Here is a 20,497-nt window from a genome sequence, read left to right on the forward strand (position 1 = left end):
TAAAGTCTATAGTCACTAGGTATAAATGTATATTCAGGTTTTTAGAGATACCTGCTCCCGAACCAAGTCGTTATGGACGTGATGCTTTCATGACGTTATGTACATGACGTTTTGACCAGACACTTTTGTTGTTGATGGTAAACCTGGAAAAACACATTATTATTGCTACTTGCTTATTCCTGAATAGTCTAACTCGTTTCCATCATTGTGCAGTAGGCCTACAGTAAATTGAACATAGTTTTGTTACTTTTGTTAAATGTATATGAAAAACTCAATAAAAGTAAATAAACAGAAAAATAAAAATTACTTCAATCTCCTCGATTGGTTGCAAAATAAAGCTTGTCTTTGTCTCTTCAATGTTTGCTTAATAATAAAAGAATTTTCTATTAGGTTGCAATGCCTTTTAAGTCGTTGTGTACGTGATGTTGTTTTGTGATGTACATAACGTTTTTCACAATTATGTCCATGTGACCAAGAAAAAAACCCAAAGTCACTTTGCTTATTTCTCCTGATATAACCAATTGTCAACAATAACATCTTAACAATAAACGTATTACTGTGTTGTATCCAACAAAGGAACAGTATATACAGACAAAACGTGTTCCACGTCCAGGTAGACTTCTAAGTCTATCCATTTACGTGGCGTTGGTGAGCAGCAATTACCTTCTCACGAAGACCATCAACCAGATAGTACTGCCTGCGCTTCTGACCTCCAGTGGTTATCGGTGCAGGCACAGTTGGCATGAAGATGTCCTCGAGATCGGTTTCATAGGTGTCCTTGTTCACTGGCCAGTTGTAACGGTTCAATTTCCCGGTCACTAGATGAAGGTAATCAACTAACACCCGACCAGGCCACGGACGACTTTACCCACATAGTATGTGGAGTTAAAGTCGGCAACCAACCAAGATCCGACTTGGAACGGAGGATCTTCTATTGCAGGTCCTACGGTCTGCTGGTTGGGCAGCGTCGCCGGAACCAGCTCTGCTTCAGGTGGTCCTACGGTCTGCTGGTTGGGCAGCGTCGCCGGAACCAGCTCTGTTTGTGGTTGTTGGAACAGCACATGTTCTGTCCATCCTTGACAGCCAAGAATGAATGTGGCCTCCTGGAAGCAACACGGTCCATAGCAAGACGTCTTCCGCATAGCCAGTACCCCTTGCCGAATGCAGACTGCAGCATGGTACGTCATAGTGCCCTTCACCTTGCGGGTGGTCCTGATTCTGTCAATTGTGACTCCACCTTCAGCAATGACATCCTTTGGGACAACCACGTAGGTTACCTTACCCGAAGAATTTCCATACTCGGCGTACTGTGCTGCAGTTGTGATGCTATTGCCACGTCGCACATAGTCATCTGCCATATGTTTCGAGGAACCACCGACACCGTCACATGGCCCCTTGCCATGACCTGCTTCAAAGTACAACCATGAGGCACTGACACTGACATGTGAATGTTCCAATATTGAGAACTTGGCGAATCAGTTATATAATGGATGTGCTCCACCTGGATCTCCTCGCGGATCTTGGGGACCAGAGTCTCTATGAAGCTGTACACTTGGTGCGCTGTGATTCCTCTCATCTGAGACCAAAATGTACGACTTGTGCAGCAGGGAACCATTCTCTCTGTAGTGGACAACTACTGGATGTATTGTCAGCTGGTCTTTTGCAAAGTAGGCTGACTGTATTTCACAATATGTGGCCACGGACCAGTTCTCTGCAAAGTCCATCTGTACGGTGATGTGACCATCTGGGAGGTTATTCTTCAGGATGTGAACTGCCTTGTATTGTGCGATGACGTGGGCGGCATGTGCCTTGAACAGAGTCATCTGGTTGATGAATTTTGTAACGAACTCGGGCTTTTCTACTGAATACTGAATCCGTTTAATCCTCTTCTTGGTTACATTGCCGTACGTTACTTCAGCCTGGCCCCATTCCCAGTAGGTGATGGTAGGTGTAGTCAACTGCTCTTCCAGGATTACTTGAGCCTGCTCCACTGTTGTCTCCTTTACGAATTCGTCAGGGCTTGAACTGAAGGGTAGCCGTGTGACTGCCTTAAGGAGTAGCTGCATGTTCTCGTGTGTTTTACAGAGGCAGGAATTCACTGACTGGTGTCTCACATGTTTAATGTACGGGTACTTAGCACGGACCCCACTGAAGAACGAGTAACTCATGTTGACTCCTGGCTTCTCTATAAGGAATTTGCGATAAAGTATGTGTAGGTAGTCACTAAGGACATACATTTGGTGCTTAACCTTGTGGATGGTCACGGTATCCTTCTTCCCAGGCATGCAAACAGAGTTATCTGGTCGTTTCAGGAATTCTAGGACGGTGTTCTGCAATTTGGAGTAAGTGGCCCGTTGTATGCGTAGGCGCTTTTGACATGTACGCATGCCAAGTTGTCGGTGCACTCCCAGCTCCCGGCCAAGTGCAGTAATGCTGCGGTTCTTCTTAAGTCTATCACTGGCAATAAGAGCTTTTGCGATAACATACTTTTTTTAGGGTGTGAACTGCTTCACTTCTTGAAGCACAGCCACACCCAACCCCAGCTGCTTAAATATCTTTGGGGTCTTGCGTGGTGAGATGCCGTCCGCGCGCATCAGCTGCTCAGCAGTACTACTAGTGGCCGGGGCAGGTGGTCCTGCTGCCTTGGTATTGGATACAACTGGACGAATGGGCGAGATCTGCTGGGGTGGCATTGGGTAATCGGTACTCTGCGATGGCTGCGGCTTGCTGATATGTAGAGGTCCAGTGTCAGTTTCGGGACTCGCTGGCTCTATTAAAGTGCTGTCAGAAAGTCCCTCGTCGCTAGACGAGCTGGAAGTGTCGTGTTGGGTCGTAGTACATCGCTTCTCTAAACGCCAGACTTTATGCTGCATGTCAAGGAGGTCACGTTGAGCCTTTTTTAACTTAGCTGCGTTCTGTTGGATTTTTTTTTCGTGGAATTTGAAATCAGCAGTAAGAGGTTGAGCTAGACCCACAACCTCCTTTGACGCGTCAGATTCAGAAGTGGTGTCATGTGAACTGGGATTATGTAGGGATCGGCGAGTTTCATTCAGGTGCATAGGACGTGGCGCCAGTGGAACCTCAGGTGCAGTAGGTTTTTCTGCTGGTTTTCGCAAATCTTCACTACTCAGGGGAGGAAGGCGATTCTTCCTGCGTCTTTCATTGATTGTTTTTAGCTTCAACTTATCCCGGTGCTGTTGGCTGCGAGCTCTAGACAAGTCTTTCAAGTGTGCCTCTGCCTCCTTAGTGTACTTTGCAGTGGAACGCTGTAGCTTCTTGGCATCTGCTATCTTTCTCATATCTTCAGGTCCATGGTGACGTCTGCGCCATCTTTGGGCACGTTCTGCCCCTGTGAGTGGTTTCCCTTTAGTAGCTTCCATCGTTCTGCTATGCTATATTATAACTGGAAACGGAAGAAAATAAAATACTGTGTAAGAATATGCTACAGGATAATTAAATCCACCAAGGGGCTGATTGTGAATCCCAACCAATACCGAAATATTGACCATTATATTATAATTTATAATGAAACAAATTTTGGGGGGATAAAACCTCCAATAGACCCATTGAGCCCCTCTGCTAGGCCCCGAGTGGTCCCAGCACAGGGGCGCAATGCCAGGTACATTACTGAATGGGAAAATCATGAAACATCAAAACCATCACGTACATGACGAAACATCACGTCCATAACGGCATGACATCGTCATGATCCTGCTTCAATACAACTTCTAATATTGCCCAGCAAAAGTGCCAGAACGAATCTGTACATCTACCCCAGTGATTCAGAACCATATAAATGCTTCGAACACTTACCATGTCATTGATGCTATACATCTGTTATGGTTTAATACTAAAGAAAGTTACAGGATTTGGGAAAACATAGTTTTCACCCGGGAAAATACAAATTCTGGACTTGGTTTGGTGATAGGCACTCATATGCCATCTATCTTCACTGGGTTAAACTACTACGCAATGCTTTATGGCTTGCAAGGTGTGTTAAGTTATCAATAGATGGCAACATTGTTCCCATTATGTACATGACAATTTTTGTTATGTACATAACACCCAATTATGTTGCATATTATCTCGGATGATGTTTTTTAAATATTTCCATTGATTACTGTGTATCTATCTACACATGCGGAAATAGTTTTAAACAGTTTTTGGTGTCTGGTTGATAGACCCTTGATTTGCGGACCAAAAACCAGGCATCATGTCCATAACGCAATTTCCTGGACATTTCATATAGCCGTTATTGTAGAAAATACTATACAAAAAGTACTAATCTATGCGGAAAGCCACTTTTCACACAGGTACAAATGGTCTTGAAGTACCTTTTAAGACAGTTAATTTGTATATAGTTATTTTCGTATTCGTAGCATGGCACTATTACATTTTCCATTATGTACATGATGAAATATTGGCTGATTTTTTACCGGGCCATTAAAAAATAAATTTCTGGTGGACTTCATTTTTTTTCCCCACACTGAAAGTTTATACCAAGAGCTACAAATAGACAATAGGACTCAAAACAATTCAGAGTATACTTAACTTTTTATGGGCGTAGCAATGGTTGAAATACTGAAAAGAAAGGCAACTTTTCCCCATTTTCCATCTTCCATATAATGTGAAGTTGTGAATCTCAAACAAAGTATGACATATCATATATGTCCGGAAAGCTGGGAGCGTCCCCGATTTGGTTAACATGATTAAACGCCCATATAAAAGACTGTGTGCATGTATGAATTTTTGGAAATAATTTTGGGCTGTTTCTCTCAATTGATGCAATGTGAAAAAAATTACCCTCATTCTCCAATCAAAGGTATTACCTGACGTCACGTAATATGTAATGCATGCATTCCTTTTTCTGAGATAATATATATTAGCTGAGAAAAGGAGTGATGTCATGGTACTAAAATAAATGAATAATTATACTGGTACTAAAATTATAAGAAGCATTGAACTAAAAAATAATTTTGGCACTCGTCCTTTTGTAGATGGTTTTTCTGACACTCGTCTGTAGAAAATCAATCCTTGGAGCTCACTAAAACTCGCTCCCAGGATTGATTTTCTTGAGATTTGTGTCAGAAAAATCATCTACAAAAGGACGAATGCCAAAAACTATTATTCCATCAGCAAGAGAAATGTCCCGAATAAGGTACTTTTCTTCATTGAACAAAATTTTCCTACTAACGCCTTGGCAACATCTCTGAAAATCTAAATGTGTGAACCTCTTGTATAGTGTGTTCTTGGATGACAGACTTTAGAGAATGTATGCATTGACAATGGTACAGTTCACAGGAAAGAAAAACAAGTATTTCCACAACCTTTTACATTCCCCGAGAAACATCATACTTTTAGGTGCAACTGATCATACTGTTAGGTGCAACTGATCCTACTTTTAGGTGCAACTGATCCTGCTTTTAGGTGCAACTGATCCTACTTTTAGGTGCAACTGATCCTACTTTTAGGTGCAACTGATCCTACTTTTAGGTGCAACTGATCATACTGATCATACTTTTAGGTGCAACTGATCATACTGTTAGGTGCAACTGATCATACTTTTAGGTGCAACTGATCATACTGTTAGGTGCAACTGATCATACTGTTAGGTGCAACTGATCATACTTTTAGGTGCAACTGATCCTACTTTTAGGTGCAACTGATCCTACTTTTAGGTGCAACTGATCATGCTTGTGAACACTGTTCATGTATTTGCAGGGCTTCTAGAATTTTTTATAAAATCCACTAGCCATGGGATCAGTGATTTTAAAATTTTACTAGCCACAATTAAAAATTCACTAGCCCTACTTTACTTTAAGTTAATACAAATTTACTAAATAAAAGTAATAATCAGATATGTCACCAAAGGGGGGAGATAGAGCTTAAAACACTAAGGGGTGGGGTGGGGGCAGGATATTGATATTTACAAAATGGACTTAACTGCAACATTTGACTTCTTTTTCTTTTTTTCACTTGCCATCGGGCATGGCAATATTAGTTATTTACTAGCCCAACATTGAATATCACTAGCCATGGGAGTGGGGCTACCATAATTTATAAGCCATGATTTGTTGTGGTTGAATACTGCGTTTGGTTGTGAGAGCTGGAACAGATTGTTGCCTATTCTTCTGTCTATTTCCCTAATGTCATCTGGTAGAGCTGGGTAGTATACCGTTTGGTATCAGTATCATGTCAATACTGATTTACCCTACCAAGCTAATTTCAAAATAACAAAATTTCTGTATTGAAAAATGTTATCCGCCATTTAGTAAAGCATTATCTGACGAATGCAAAATAGCTAAAAAGAAGAGAGTGAGGGCCTTGTGTATGGAATTTTATTTTATTTAGATGAAATTATTTGGTGAGACTTTACTGGGGCATGTATTTAAAAAATACTGTAAAATCATTTATTTTCGCGCAATTCACGCAAAAACATTTAGCGTGAAATTTACAACCCCGTGAAAAATTAATATATTCTAATTTGATCACCAAATTGTTACTAGACGACCTGATTATAGAAATGCACAATTCCCAAACGTTCAAAAGAACACAGATATGGACCCAGATATATATGGTGTGTAACAAAATAAACAAAACTAAATAATTTTCAATTAATTTATTACAAAACAAATAATGCATGTAATACAGTGATTGAGGAACAACATACATGGGAAAAGGAATTAAATACTGCTTACTAGTAGGTATTTAAAGTTCTTGCGTAATAATGAAGTTGGTAAAACTTGCCGATCTATTGGTAGTCACTTTATGTCAATTAACAAGAATGCCGGCTTTGCGAAAACCATTCATGATCAGATTCTTTTTCTTTGACACAATCTCACACACTTCAATTAGCCACTGTGCATGAATTGGTTTAACAATGCTGGTTTTTATGTCAACATTCACACTTTTAACACTGTCCTCATTTTCAGACTTCCTCGTTTTCATCCAATTTTTTTCCAACTTCACTTGCGTACCACACATGAAAGCACTGTTTAAATTCATCTTTGAAAATTCTTTTGACGGTTACATCCAATGGCTGAAGCTGATCCGTACAACAAGCAGGAATGTACACAATCAAAATGTTTTTTGTTTGTTAACAGTTCGCGTATTTTCTCCGTTCTGTGAGCTTTGTATACGTCAAAAAGACACGAGGCTTTTTGATCACGTGGCAGGCCAAGTTCTTTTCGGGTCGAGGTCACATACGGGTCAATGACATTCTCAATAAACTGGAGCATGCTCGATTCGTTACTCCAATGTGTTTCTGTGTGAGTAACGTCCCAATCGTCAGGAAAGTTTATATTTGGATGGCACCGGTCTGTTTTCCCCGCATAGATTACCTGTGGTGGTAACATCTCTCCACTCTTAGTGATTGCTAGCAAAGCCGTAATTTGACATTTGTCGTCGATGCCCGATATCGTCACCTGTTTTGCACCTCGTCTTAATTGTTCACTGTATAAACACTCATACTAATTTTGTTAATTTTTTATTTTTTTTGGTTTAATCAGGGATGCGCGAAATATTAATTCCGCGAACATGGCTAATTTCTTTTAGAGCGAAAATTACACCCCTCTAAAATAAATGATTTTACAGTAGTATAACGAACAACAACAGGACCCAGATGATGAAACCCTTCGACATCTTCCATAGAGACATCTCTCAGATAGTAGTTTGCAAAGATGAAATCCGTAGCCCAGAAACAACCAGTGATAATGTGGTGAATGGGTGTGTTGCATTGCAGTGACATCGTCGCAACCAAGGCTCATAACTCATGCGGGTTAGTAGCTGAAGGAGCAGGCAAACCTTCCTTCTGATAAGCACACAGGATAGTAGAACGAATCCAAGAGGACATTGTATTCTTCGTTATATCCTTGAAGTGGTTACAGGAGAGGAAAAGTCTCTTACGATGTTGATGACAAGATTTAGTCCTCTCAATGTAGTGGTGTAAAGCTCTCATTGGACACAAAGCTAAGTCCTCATCATCTGCTGGACCCACAATGGAGGAGAGGGCTTGAACCACATACGAATGAGGCACTTGATCAGGCAGCTGATTCTTCGCTACAAAGTTCATAAGCAACCCCAAGATAACCTCACTGCGATCTCTGTGAAACCGAACTAAATCAACATCTAGAGCATGGATCTCGGAAACATGAGCAGCCGTGGCAAAACCCAGCAAAAAGACCGCCTTCCATGGCAAAGCTTCTAAGGAAGACGATTCTATAGGCTCATATGGTGCGGTAGATGAGACTCGAAGTACCAGATGTTTAGTTTTTCTGGTCAACATAAAGACTGAGTCTGTGAGCAGATCACTTGAAAGAAGAAACTTTACAAATAACTTCAAAGGACTTGCAAGTTGGTTTTGTGAATTTCTTGTTTGTAACCGCTTTAACATATTTAATAATTGACGGCAATATTTTAAATGACCTATTGCACACTGGCACATTTTCTAGCCATCTATGACTGACAAATTTCAGTGGCATTGGAGAATTTTCACAAATGTTTTGAAAGTCCTCTCTTGTAGGAGAATCTTTGAAGAGAGAATGCAGACTCGAAAAGAAATCACTTATTTTTCATCCTGTGGCTTTTGCTCCAGTTTTAAAGCTGTTATACACAACATGTAGACCACATGCCCCTATGTTGATCAGAGAGTAATGGACTGGGACCGGCATCGTGGTTAGGCCATCAGTCTACTGGATTCGGATCCTAGTCAAGGCATGGGATTTTTAATCCAAGATACCGACTCCAAACACTGAGTGAGTGCTCCACAAGGCTCAATGGGTAGGTGTAAACCACTTGCACCGACCAGTGATCCATAACTGGTTCAACAAAGGCCATGGTTTGTGCTATCCTGCCTTTGGGAAGCGCAAATAAAAGATCCCTTGCTGCCTGTCATAAAAGAGTAGCTTATGTGCGAAAGCGGGTTTCCTCTAAAAAAAAAAACAGTGTCAGAATGACCATATGTTTGACGTCCAATAGCCGATGATAAGATAAAAAATCATTGTGCTCATGTGGCGTCGTTAAATAAAACAAACTTTACTTTTTTAATGGACTGGATCTCCAGAGGACAATCAGTGGGCAATGCCTCAGCAAAATCAGAATCGTCGAACAGATCTCTGTTGTAAGGATATATGCCTGTGTTCTTGAATCCTGATAATACATTTGTTGGTGTCATTGCAGACATGTGGGCTTCGTTCACCAGAGTAGGTATTTCGTAGATAGTTACTGTCTTGCCTGGGTTTGATCTCATCCATCTATCCCACAGGCACTTGACATAAATTAGTAAAATTCAAAAAGTGGTGTATATCGGTAAATTTGATATATTTCCGCAATATTTTGCTTATACTCTCTTCAAATGTGACAAATTTATTGCCAATTAACGTGTATTTACATATACCAATTTTTTTCGATCACTACTATATAAAAGATATAAGGTACTTCACTCGCCATTTTGGTGCGATTTTCTTATTTCTCAAATATCTATTTTTTACAAAATAATCAACTACCTGCCAAAACCCTGTATAGCAGAAGAATATCAAAGTAGATCGTGTTGTATACTTACACATTTTTCATTCACTTTATTTTTTCTGCAATCAAATTAAATAATGGACACGATACCTAAAAACATTCTGTCGAGCACGTTGCTTCCGAACTACGGATAGACAAGTGATGTCTTTCTTTAAATCCTAGCCACCAGTCTCTCCCAGCTTTCCCTTCTACTTCCCAGTTGGTCAACATTTGCAACTTATTTTTGGAAGCAAATTCATATGCAAGAACTCTGCATTTATGCAGAGGTAAACCATGGAATTGATCAGAAAGCGCTTTTACGTGGTTAGCTAAATCAGTTTCCATTTGGGGAGAGAAAACAGAATGTTTTATAGCAACCGCAGTATACCCTGTTAGTTATGATTAAGATCACCCAAACTGTTCATGGAAATACACAGTAAAACAATGTTTTAATCACAAGTCAGGAATAATGCAAAATATTTATGATTTTTCTGATATAAATCAACATACCTTGAGTGATGACTGTTACTTTCTCCTGTGTTAAAATGTCTTTTTCAAAGCAAAAGTTGCACAAGTGTGCCTGCTGCCCGACCATTACATCTTGGAGGCACAGGTGACAGGGTCATGTCCTCCAAATATGGTGCCAAATGTCACATGTCTCTATTCAGAAACCAATGAGAAGGGGTGGATCAACTAACCCAGTGGCTCAACTAACCCATCCCTCCCCTACCATCTGTACTCCGCCTAGACTCCGCAATCGAAAAGTTTACAAGTGCAAAACTCAATAGTGTGCTCACCAACACACGGTCTAACTTAACTAAAACAATCAATATAATATCGAAAGAGTTGTTGTAACTTGTAATAAGGAGCACTTACTGGTGTAGCTGGGTTTTTCTGTGATGCCTGCACGCTTTACTTCGCAACAATGACAGTTCCAACCAAGGTGGGGAGGCTGTATTTTAATCAGCCAATCAAAAGTGGGGTGCATACTATAAATAGACCAGTAGGGACGGTCTGTACGCCCCCCACCCTCCTGCTGGTGCTCCCTTGCACCTGCCAGTGCAGACGGTCCCTCCCCCCCCCCCCCCTCCCCCCCCACCTTTCCTGTCTTGGACAAAGGGGCCGGCTCTTGTGCCCACGACAGGCGTGCGCTACAACAGCTTGTTCTGAATGTGCACATAAAACCCTATGACCTGACCTGGTCTGTACGTATAACCCCAGTCAATATCATGACATAAAAAGAGTCTTGTCCAAGACTCTTAATTTATTGGAACATTTATTTTTATAATGCTCAGGCAGGACTTTCCAAAATATTTTCGTCATATGTGGACCTTTTTCATTTTTCATATCAATTCAAATAAGCACAAAAGACGGCAATGGGAACCTAGGAATATCTATCACAGATAGCTAGAAAACACGTCTGATGGATCCTAAATTCCATTTTGTTTCTGGAAAAGGCAGACAACACACACACACACAAAATTCTTGTAAAATTGCCCTCTCAAATAGTTTTTTCTACAAATAATCTGCCACAACTCTGGATCAAGTTTTGTTGCTCCCAACTGACTCTGTACTTTGTAGAAGTAAGCATGCTCTCGCTTCACTTGTAGAATGTCATTGTCACTTTTTTCTAAAAAGAACTTTTGATCAAGACATTTGTCTGACTGAAAATGGACATTTGATTTCCAAACAGAACTTCCCATAACAATGACAGGATCCTACTCATCTGATAAAACTCCAAGATGTGGGAACTCTGTGCTGATAATAAAACCACTATCATCAATTTGTTAATTTTCATGAAATGGGCTCATTTTTGCAATAAGCTCTGCCTTTGTTGGTTTATCACTCTGGCATTCCCACCGAGTAGCTTCGTTTGAAAACTTAGATGACGCTGGATAACATGGTCTTCTCTAGGCTTTTAATTGGATTTAAAACATTGGTGTTGCATGCCGACTTGGCATTTGAGACCTTTATCCTATTTGCCCTGAATCGATGTCACAGTTTCAATTGAGACTGGGTACGTGTGGCAGTCTCTACTTAAAAATATACAAACTCCGACAAAATTTGTCCTTCTCCATCATAAATGCGTAACAAGTTGTTCATTAGACCAACATGTGCGTGCAACTAGAGTTCCAAGAGTAAAAATAATCTGATCCTGATAGCTCTGATTGGTCAATATGCCACAGAGTACAGTGCATCAAATCATGTTCTGTGACTTTCTAATAAATGTACATTCATTAATCTCTGACTGAAATACAAATATTTAAAGTAAGTTTTATTTGAATTTTTTTAAAGATAAAAAGGAAAAATAATAGAAGCAAAAAAAAAAAAATAACCACATTTCTTTTTAAGAGAGTAGAAAGTTACACGCTGGACATATTTGGGACCTCACGTAAGCTTTGTAGGCTTACAATTATGAAATAATTGAGACAGTTTGACCGACTGACTACAGAAGCCACTATTTAATTAAAATTCCAGTTTTTTTTCTTTCTCTTTTCTTCCTCTCCATTTCCCGCTACTTTCACTACCTCGACGAACACTCTGAGCTCTAGCTAGCATCCCTCTTTTTCAAAGCCACCCGTAACCACATTGTCATTGCCGATTGTGATTTTTTTTTTTACCTCGTCTGTCGCACAATGTAGAAATAATAAAAATAGTCCTGAAAATTTTCAAAAAAGGTTTTGCATACACTGTGGTATCCTGTCTGTGGGATGGTGCTTATTAAAGATCCCTTGCTACAAATAGAATAATGTAGCGGGTTTCCTCTAAGACTATATATCAAAATTACCAAATGTTTGACATCCACTAGCTGATAATTAATAAATCAATGTGCTCTAGTGGTGTCGTTAAACAAAACAAACAAAACATTATTAAACAATTTCTATAAATTCTGCATCTCGTGCAAATTGCAGAGCTTGTTGACATGCAAGCTGCAGAGCCTGTTGACAGTGCAGAACATGGTCTGCTTTGACGTCTTCTGACTGTTCGATCCCCATTTGGAGAACGCAGTTAAAACTTCCAGGATTGTGATGTAAATGTACAGTACTGTGATGTAAATGTACAGTACTGTGATGTAAATGTACAGTACTGTGATGTAAATGTAATGTATTGTGATGTAAGTGTAATTGATCCATGTTATCAGAATTCTTAGGTTGGCAAATGTTTTGGTCCTCAAAACTGCAATACTTGTTATTTGGGATTTTTCCACATTTTTCTGTTGGAACATAAAGACTGAGTCTCTGAGCAGAACACTCATCTTTAATGTTAAATCCCTTCAGCCATTATTAAACTGTATGGAGGAACTTCCAGATATCCACAATCTAATGATAGCACTTATTGCATACATTATTGAACCTATTTCTCGTTCCAGCCAGTGCACCACAACTGCTGTGGTATGTGCTATCCTGTCTGTGGGATTAAGAATATTAAAGATCCCTTGCTATAAATGGAAAAATATAGAGGGTTTCCTCTATGACTGTGTCAAAATGACCAAATGTTTGACATCCACTAGCCGATAATTAATAAATCAATGTGCTCTAGTGGTGTCGTTAAACAAAATGTTATTAAACAATTTCTATAAATTCTGTATCTCGTGCGAATTGCAGAGCTTGTTTAGGTGCAAACTGTAAAGCCTGTTGACAGTACAGAACATGTTCTGCTTTGATGTCTTCTGACTGTCCAATCCCCATTTGGAGAACAAGCAGTTAAAACTTCCAGCTGTCCACAATCTAATGATAGCACTTATTGCATACATTATTGAACCTATTTCTCGTTCCAGCCAGTGCACCACAACTGGTATATCAAAAGCTGTGGTATGTGTTATCCTGTCAATGGGATTGTGCATATTAAAGATCCCTTGCTATAAATGGAAAAATGTAGAGGGTTTCCTCTAAGACTATGTCACAAATTAGCAAATGTTTGACATCCACTAGCCGATGATTAATAAATCAGTGTGCTCTAGTGGTGTCATTAAACAACACAAACAAAACGTTATTGAACAGTTTCTATAAATTCTGCATCTTGCAAATTGTAAAGCCTGTTGACAGTACAGAACATGTTCCACCTTGACGTCTTCTGACTGTTCGATCCCCATTTGGAGAACAAGCGGTTAAAACTTCCAGGATTGTGATGTAAATGTACAGTACTGTGATGTAAATTTACAGTACTGTGATGTAAATGTAATGTATTGTGATGTAAATGTAATTGATCCATGTTATCAGAATTCTCAAGTTGGCTAATTTTTTGTTCCTCAAAACTGCTGTGGTATGTGCTATCCTGTCTGGGATGGTGCATATGAAAGATCCTTGCTATAAATGGAAAAAATGTAGCTGGTTTCCTCTAAAACTATATCAAAATTACCAAATTGTTTACATCCACTAGCCGATGATTAATAAATCAGTGTGCTCTAGTGGTGTCGTTAAACAAACAAACGAAACATTGAACAATTTCTATAAATTCTGCATTTCGTGCAAATTGCAGAGCTTGTTGACATGCAATTTGCAGAGCTTGTTGACATGCAAGCTGCAGAGCATGTTGACATGCAAGCTGCAGAGCCTGTTGACATGCAAATTGCAGAGCTTGTTGACATGCAAGCTTCAGAGTCTGTTGACATGCAAGCTGCAGAGCCTGTTGACATGCAAGCTGCAGAGCCTGTTGACATGCAAGCTGCAGAGCCTGTTGACAATGCAGAACATGTTCTGCTTTGACGTCTGCTGACTGTTCGATCCCCATTTGAAGAACAAGCAGTTAAAACTTCCAGGATTGTGATGTAAATGTACAGTACTGTGATGTAAATGTACAGTACCGTGATGTAAATGTACAGTACCGTGATGTAAATGTACAGTACCATGATGTAAATGTACAGTACAGTACTGTGATGTAAATGTATAGTACTGTGATGTAAATGTAGCTCTTTGCTCTCACCTTTTTTCGGCTTGGCATGGACGTTGTCCAAGGCAGTCTTCCTTTTTGGAGGCATGTTCTGTAAAATAACTCACAGATAAATTGCAGCTAATGGTACAACATCCTATCGCTATATACGTCTTGTGAACCCTAAAATGTCACATCTAACATATTCATATTGATCTATTTATCTATCGCTATATACATCCTGTGAACCCTAAAATGTCACATCTAACATATTCATATTGATCTATTTATCTATCGCTATATACGTCCTGTGAACCCTAAAATGTCACATCTAACATATTCATATTGATCTATTTATCTATCGCTATATACGTCCTGTGAACCCTAAAATGTCACATCTAACATATTCATATTGATCTATTTATCTATCGCTATATACGTCCTGTGAACCCTAAAATGTCACATCTAACATATTCATATTGATCTATTTATCTATTGATATATTGTATTGCCAACAACATCCACATTTTTTTTCTTTTTTATTATTATTACCAACCAGACATCTCAAATGCCTCTCAATGTGGGTGTTTGTTTGGTTTTGTTTTTGAAAACATTCTATGATCGACAGGCCTCTGTATTGCTACATAGAAATTAGAATGGCGTAAATGTCTGTCTTTTCTTTTTTAATTATATAATACATTTCACTAATTACCTCTCTTCAGTGACTGGACAACTCACCCCTTCATCAATCTATAAAATGGTTTCTGCTGTACATCTTTATTGTAAAGTTGAAGAACATTCCAAATTTTTACAGAATGTCACTTCTTCAAATGTTAACAGTGTTTCCCCTAGGGGCCGGAAGGACCCTGCACCGACCCTGTGAATTTCTTTACCGGGACCGTAAAAAATTGTAACCATTAAAAAAAGGGATGAGTTCACTTCTGTGATTAATTCGCCGATATTATAAAAAAAATGAAAAAATGCTAGTAGTCATAAATGAGCCCCTAAGAACCATACCGGGCCATCCCATCTTGGTGAACTTTTGAGAAAAAGAGACTCAAAGTTTTCAGTCTCCTGTGTCGCCGGGAGCAAATGATAATGAAAAATACCTAAGGATAAACAAACACAAGTCATACGGAATTATATCTACCCATGACAGGTCTCATCAAGGGGAAAAGGGTATTGAATTTGACCCTTTTGGGATGGCCCATTATGGTTCTAAAAATCGTAATGTTTTGGTCCATCCCATGGGATAGCCCATTGTGGTGCTATGGTTTTATACAGATTGTGCGGGATGGCACTTTTTGGCATTAGGGTTTCAATCCTGAAAATGAACAAAACAGGTGTTTTCATTGAAAATCTAAATGTTTTTATTTAGCAAACTAGACCAGCTTTTACAACACGTGTTTCTGGCAAGCACCATAACGTAAATCTAACACCTAACACCTTACTTACGTAAGTCAATTAAATTTCAAGTTGTTTACAAAAGAACATCAGCGCATCCAACCTGATTCAGTATGGTCTGGGTGCATACATACAGACATTATGGATAGTGCCTTATCTAATATTTCAAGATCCATTTGGAGTAATTGAAACAACTCGGTATTCGTCTATGTCTTGCTCTTCATCTAACCCACCATCATCTGCATTGTCATTCCCTATCAATTGGTTATAGAAGGCATGGTGAATTGGGGGCACAAACTGCAGCAAGGACTGGAGGTCCTTCAAGTTCGGACTAGCTATTTCTCTGCCTTTTGGGTACATCTCTGTCAGAACCAGTTCACCGAGATCAATATTTCTACGATGCTGTGGACCTCCAACACGACTTAAATCTACACACCTGAAAGGAATGTCCTCATTGTTACTGTACTTGAAGAAAATCTTCTTTGGTTCTTCACGTTTAAAGCACAGCCATTTATTTTTAGCCGCTCAACCTTGCCACCATCAGTATCAACTTTTCTGTTGATAACCGCTTTCTGAAGCTGTTCAACACTCTTCAAATCTGACTGTTGTAGCTTTGTCACTGCAAAGGGCTTCTTTTGTTTTGCTTGCTTTACAATATTCACCCAATCATCAGGGACATAAACATGAGGAAATTTTTGTTTGGCTTTTTCTATGACACCAAAATCTTTGTCAGAATCCATCCAACTATGCCCACTGACAAAAAACTTTTGGTGAACAATTTCCACATCAAACAGAGGATTTTGAACAACATGTAACCAGAACAATGAATTTTTTATGTTTCTGTTTTGGCCACCACATGTATCTGCATATGCAATTATGCACTTCTTTGGTTTGTGTAAGATCAAATGCTTATTAAGGCAAGACACAATTTCATTTGGCCCACGGGACCCTTGACTTTCATCCCACATGTACATGAACCCATTTTGCTGTTCTGCATCATGGATTCCTAAATTGTAAACCCACATCTGGCATTTATAGTAGACTACACCAGTTGTCAGGACAGGGGTTGGTAATGTTTTCTGCAGATCATAACAAAACACTGTCAGTTCTTCAGTTTTTGTCTTCTCGCAGTCAGACTTATATCCAGTTTGAGCAGCTTCTGCCCGTCATAAATGCAATTCCTTTTCACGTTCCTTCTGAGCCAGCTTTAGCTCATCCCCAGTTTCCGTAGCTTCCTTTATTTGTACAGCAAGGATGTCACATGTTTTGCACGTGTCCTTTAGAGGCTGATAAAAACTGAGATGTGCAAATTCAGTCTTGAATATATCCCTGAATTTCCAGTCTGAGACTGGTTGAACAGAATCTAAGGTGCACCATTCCTTGTACAGATCGTATAGCTTCGTTTTAGTCAACCCAGGAACTTCCTGTTGACATGACGTGCCCGAGTATAGTGAGATTCGTACTGGGGTATCTCCTCAATAATTTTTTTTAAATGATTGATACGTTCAGCCTCGGTTTTATTCCCAGGTTCATGCTGATCACATTTATCAGATACAGGAATACCTGCCTCAAATGCACTTGCCAATGCCCTACCAAGACGCCAATTGGAAATGGAGAATGTTTGCAGAAAAAAACTTTTGCAAACGTCAATATCAATTCCACTTGAATCATTAAGGAAATATGTTTGTGTCAGTTTCTTTGGCCTCGGCAATGTTGGACCAACCATTTGTTCTGGGTTACGGTCCCTTCTGTCTCGCTTGTCGTGTCTTTTCACAGCAGCTTGTTTTACCCGTCCCAACTAGAAATGCATTCTGTGCAGTCCAATCACCCATGTTCCAGAATGACTCATGCAACTGTAGGCGCCTGACCTCAGAAATTTTTTCAACACAACGTTTTTTACATCCACAATCCACCCTTTTCAGTGTCTTTCTTGGAACTTGCTTATTTGATATCGATGCGTATTTTTCTCCAGCATTTCTCCTACGTTTACGGATATTTTTCTTTCATTTACTTGGATCACGAACACAGCTTCTGGCACGCTTTGTTCCCACACCTGGATTGTTCGGATCACCATCAGCAGGGCCATTTTCTAAATTATTATTGGGATCAACATCTGCAGCCTGATTTCCACTTCCTGGCATGTAAAAAGAAATAACCTTAGAGAGTTACGGACACTCGGAAGATGCTCATTGCTGTCAGTGTCATTAGGTATCATAAGTCAAGTCAATTTGTTTTACGTTCACATTCAAATCATGTTGTTATAGCGCACACCTGTCCTGGGCACACACCTCAGGAGCCTGAGCTGTCTGTCCAGAAAAGTTGGTTAGTACTTAGTAGTAACCCTGTTAGGAGTTAGGAGAAATAAGAGGGTGTAGTGGCCTTACACCTACATATTGACTTCTTAAAAGACCCACTCTGGGTGGGAGCCGGTACCAGGATACGAACCTGGTACCTACCAGCCCTTTCTTTCAGACCGACGGCTTCGACCACTGCACCGTTGCAGCTGGTTGGTACCATAATGGGCCATCCCAGTTTATTGAAATGACTAGGATCTATCAAAAGGTATTTAAAGTTTATTATGCTAAACATTAATGTGGTAAATGGGCTATTTTTGCCATATCAGAAATTGTTTAAATTACCAATCTGTTTTTTTTTACTCTGCCAATTCCACATACTTTACCATGGGGCAGAGTTGGCTAACCCACAACACACAAAATACCCATTGTTTTCTTCAAAATATAATTATTAAATATAAACTTACCGTTTTCTGATGAAGTATCATCATCTTCGGATTCTGTTGGGCGAAAATCTGGGTCTTTGTCATCTACTTCATCACTGTCATCAATCAAAGCCAGCAACTCAGAATCTGATAGGTATATGGCAGCCATTTTTATCTGGAATCATGGGGGAAATTTTGGGATGGCCCAGACTGGCTCTGGCAAGTCCGATGCATTTCAGCAGAGGCATAGGGGTTTCCTGCTTATATATTAACATTACATATGCTGATGGGTTGGACCATTTTGGCACAGAAAGGTCTCAGTTGTGTGCACCTGCTGACATCCATATCTCAATTTCCACAAAATTGCGGGATGGCCCGGTTTGGTTCTTAGGGGTTCAAATATGCTAGTATTCCACAAATATATACATTGTTAGAGCCCGGTGGCCAGTGAGGGGAAAACAAACCATCATGATGATGATCGAATTAAAAATAAATAAATAATAAACTAACATCGATGATATGTAAAAAGGAAAACGGATCTACAAGTCAATACTTTCGATTTCCTTTCACATGCAACGGTTCACTAATGAATATATAGTCACCAGTAATCTATGCCCCATCCCTGAAATGAATATACTTACAGATGTAATTTTATTAAAGTCCAAGTTAACAAAATGTTGCAGTCATTTTGGCACAATTTTCCTTTTAACTACTAAGTGACTGGTACCCAAACAGTTGTTACTCTGACACAGTGCAGGCGTAACAAAATAAACTGTGACCAGTCTCGTCAGATAAGGTTGTTTTTTTTAAGGTTGCACATAACTATATTGTTTTACGAACTTCCAAATGTTTTTTGTTTTTTTTGGTCTGTTTTTGTTTTTCTGTTGTTTTTTCAATTATATTTAAACATTACATAATTAAATTTGCAAGACTTGAAAGAAATTATTTTTAAGTGCATTATATGATGAATTAAAGGTAGGGTCAACTAAAACATGAGCCTTATGTGTTGGAAAGATGCATACCTGGACCACCAACACATACTGACACTTTAACAAATAAAAAACACATAATTTTAGTGTTAATAAAAAAAATGTGAATATTCCTGCTAACTGGGGGCAGCCATTTTCTTTTCATTTCAAGGCGTCCGGTACAGCTAGCTTGGGGCAAAGTGACGTCAGCTCAGGACTGACCAAATCCTGTATGCACAGTGTAAACAAAAGTAGTAATTTTCGACAAGTCGCTTTTCTTTGGTCAACCTGACTTATAAAACAACATAAATGACGTGATAATATAATTAACTATTTAACTAAATATATTTCAAGTTGCATTAACGAACGAACTGGGGTTATAGTATTTTTCTCTGTTAAATAATCCAAAGGAAAAATGTACGTTATTTTAGACCTATTGGTATGCTAAGATAGAGCAAAAACGACAACCCACGATACCCAAGTGATGATGTTCTTTTCTTTGGGACTACGTAATTGGTCAGTTCTGTGATTTTAGATGGGAAAGTCTACTTAATCAATAGTTTTACAGAACTGTTTACTGTAATAAACCATGTCCATTTCTATTTTAGGGGAAACAGGTAATATTACACAATATCGGCAGTGTTCTCGCTGGGTGAAAATTAAAGGAGGGCAGCCGCGCGGCACCACACCATTCAAAATGAAAAGAAAAAGAAAGAAAAAAGTGGATGGGGGAGCTTGGTTACCATATTGTCGTGTGTTGGTTGACTTTGTGGAAAAACATACTTCTTATTTTGCCTACAAAAAAGTGCAAAAAGGTTTATACGAAATACAAGCAACTCATCTTTTAATTGAACCGATGATGTTATCGGTCTGACTTTCACGGGCAGTTCCGGTTTTGCTGAACCGATCAAAGTTTTAATATTATTATTTTTAATAAAGATTTCAAGATATACGAAAAACAATAAAGATGTTTGTAAAGTGATCCCCTAATGTCGGATAAATTTTTTGTTATTTCCATCTTCATCGAATGAAT

This window comes from Gigantopelta aegis, chromosome 3 (genome assembly GCF_016097555.1).
Source record: "Gigantopelta aegis isolate Gae_Host chromosome 3, Gae_host_genome, whole genome shotgun sequence".
NCBI lineage: Eukaryota > Metazoa > Mollusca > Gastropoda > Neomphalida > Peltospiridae > Gigantopelta > Gigantopelta aegis.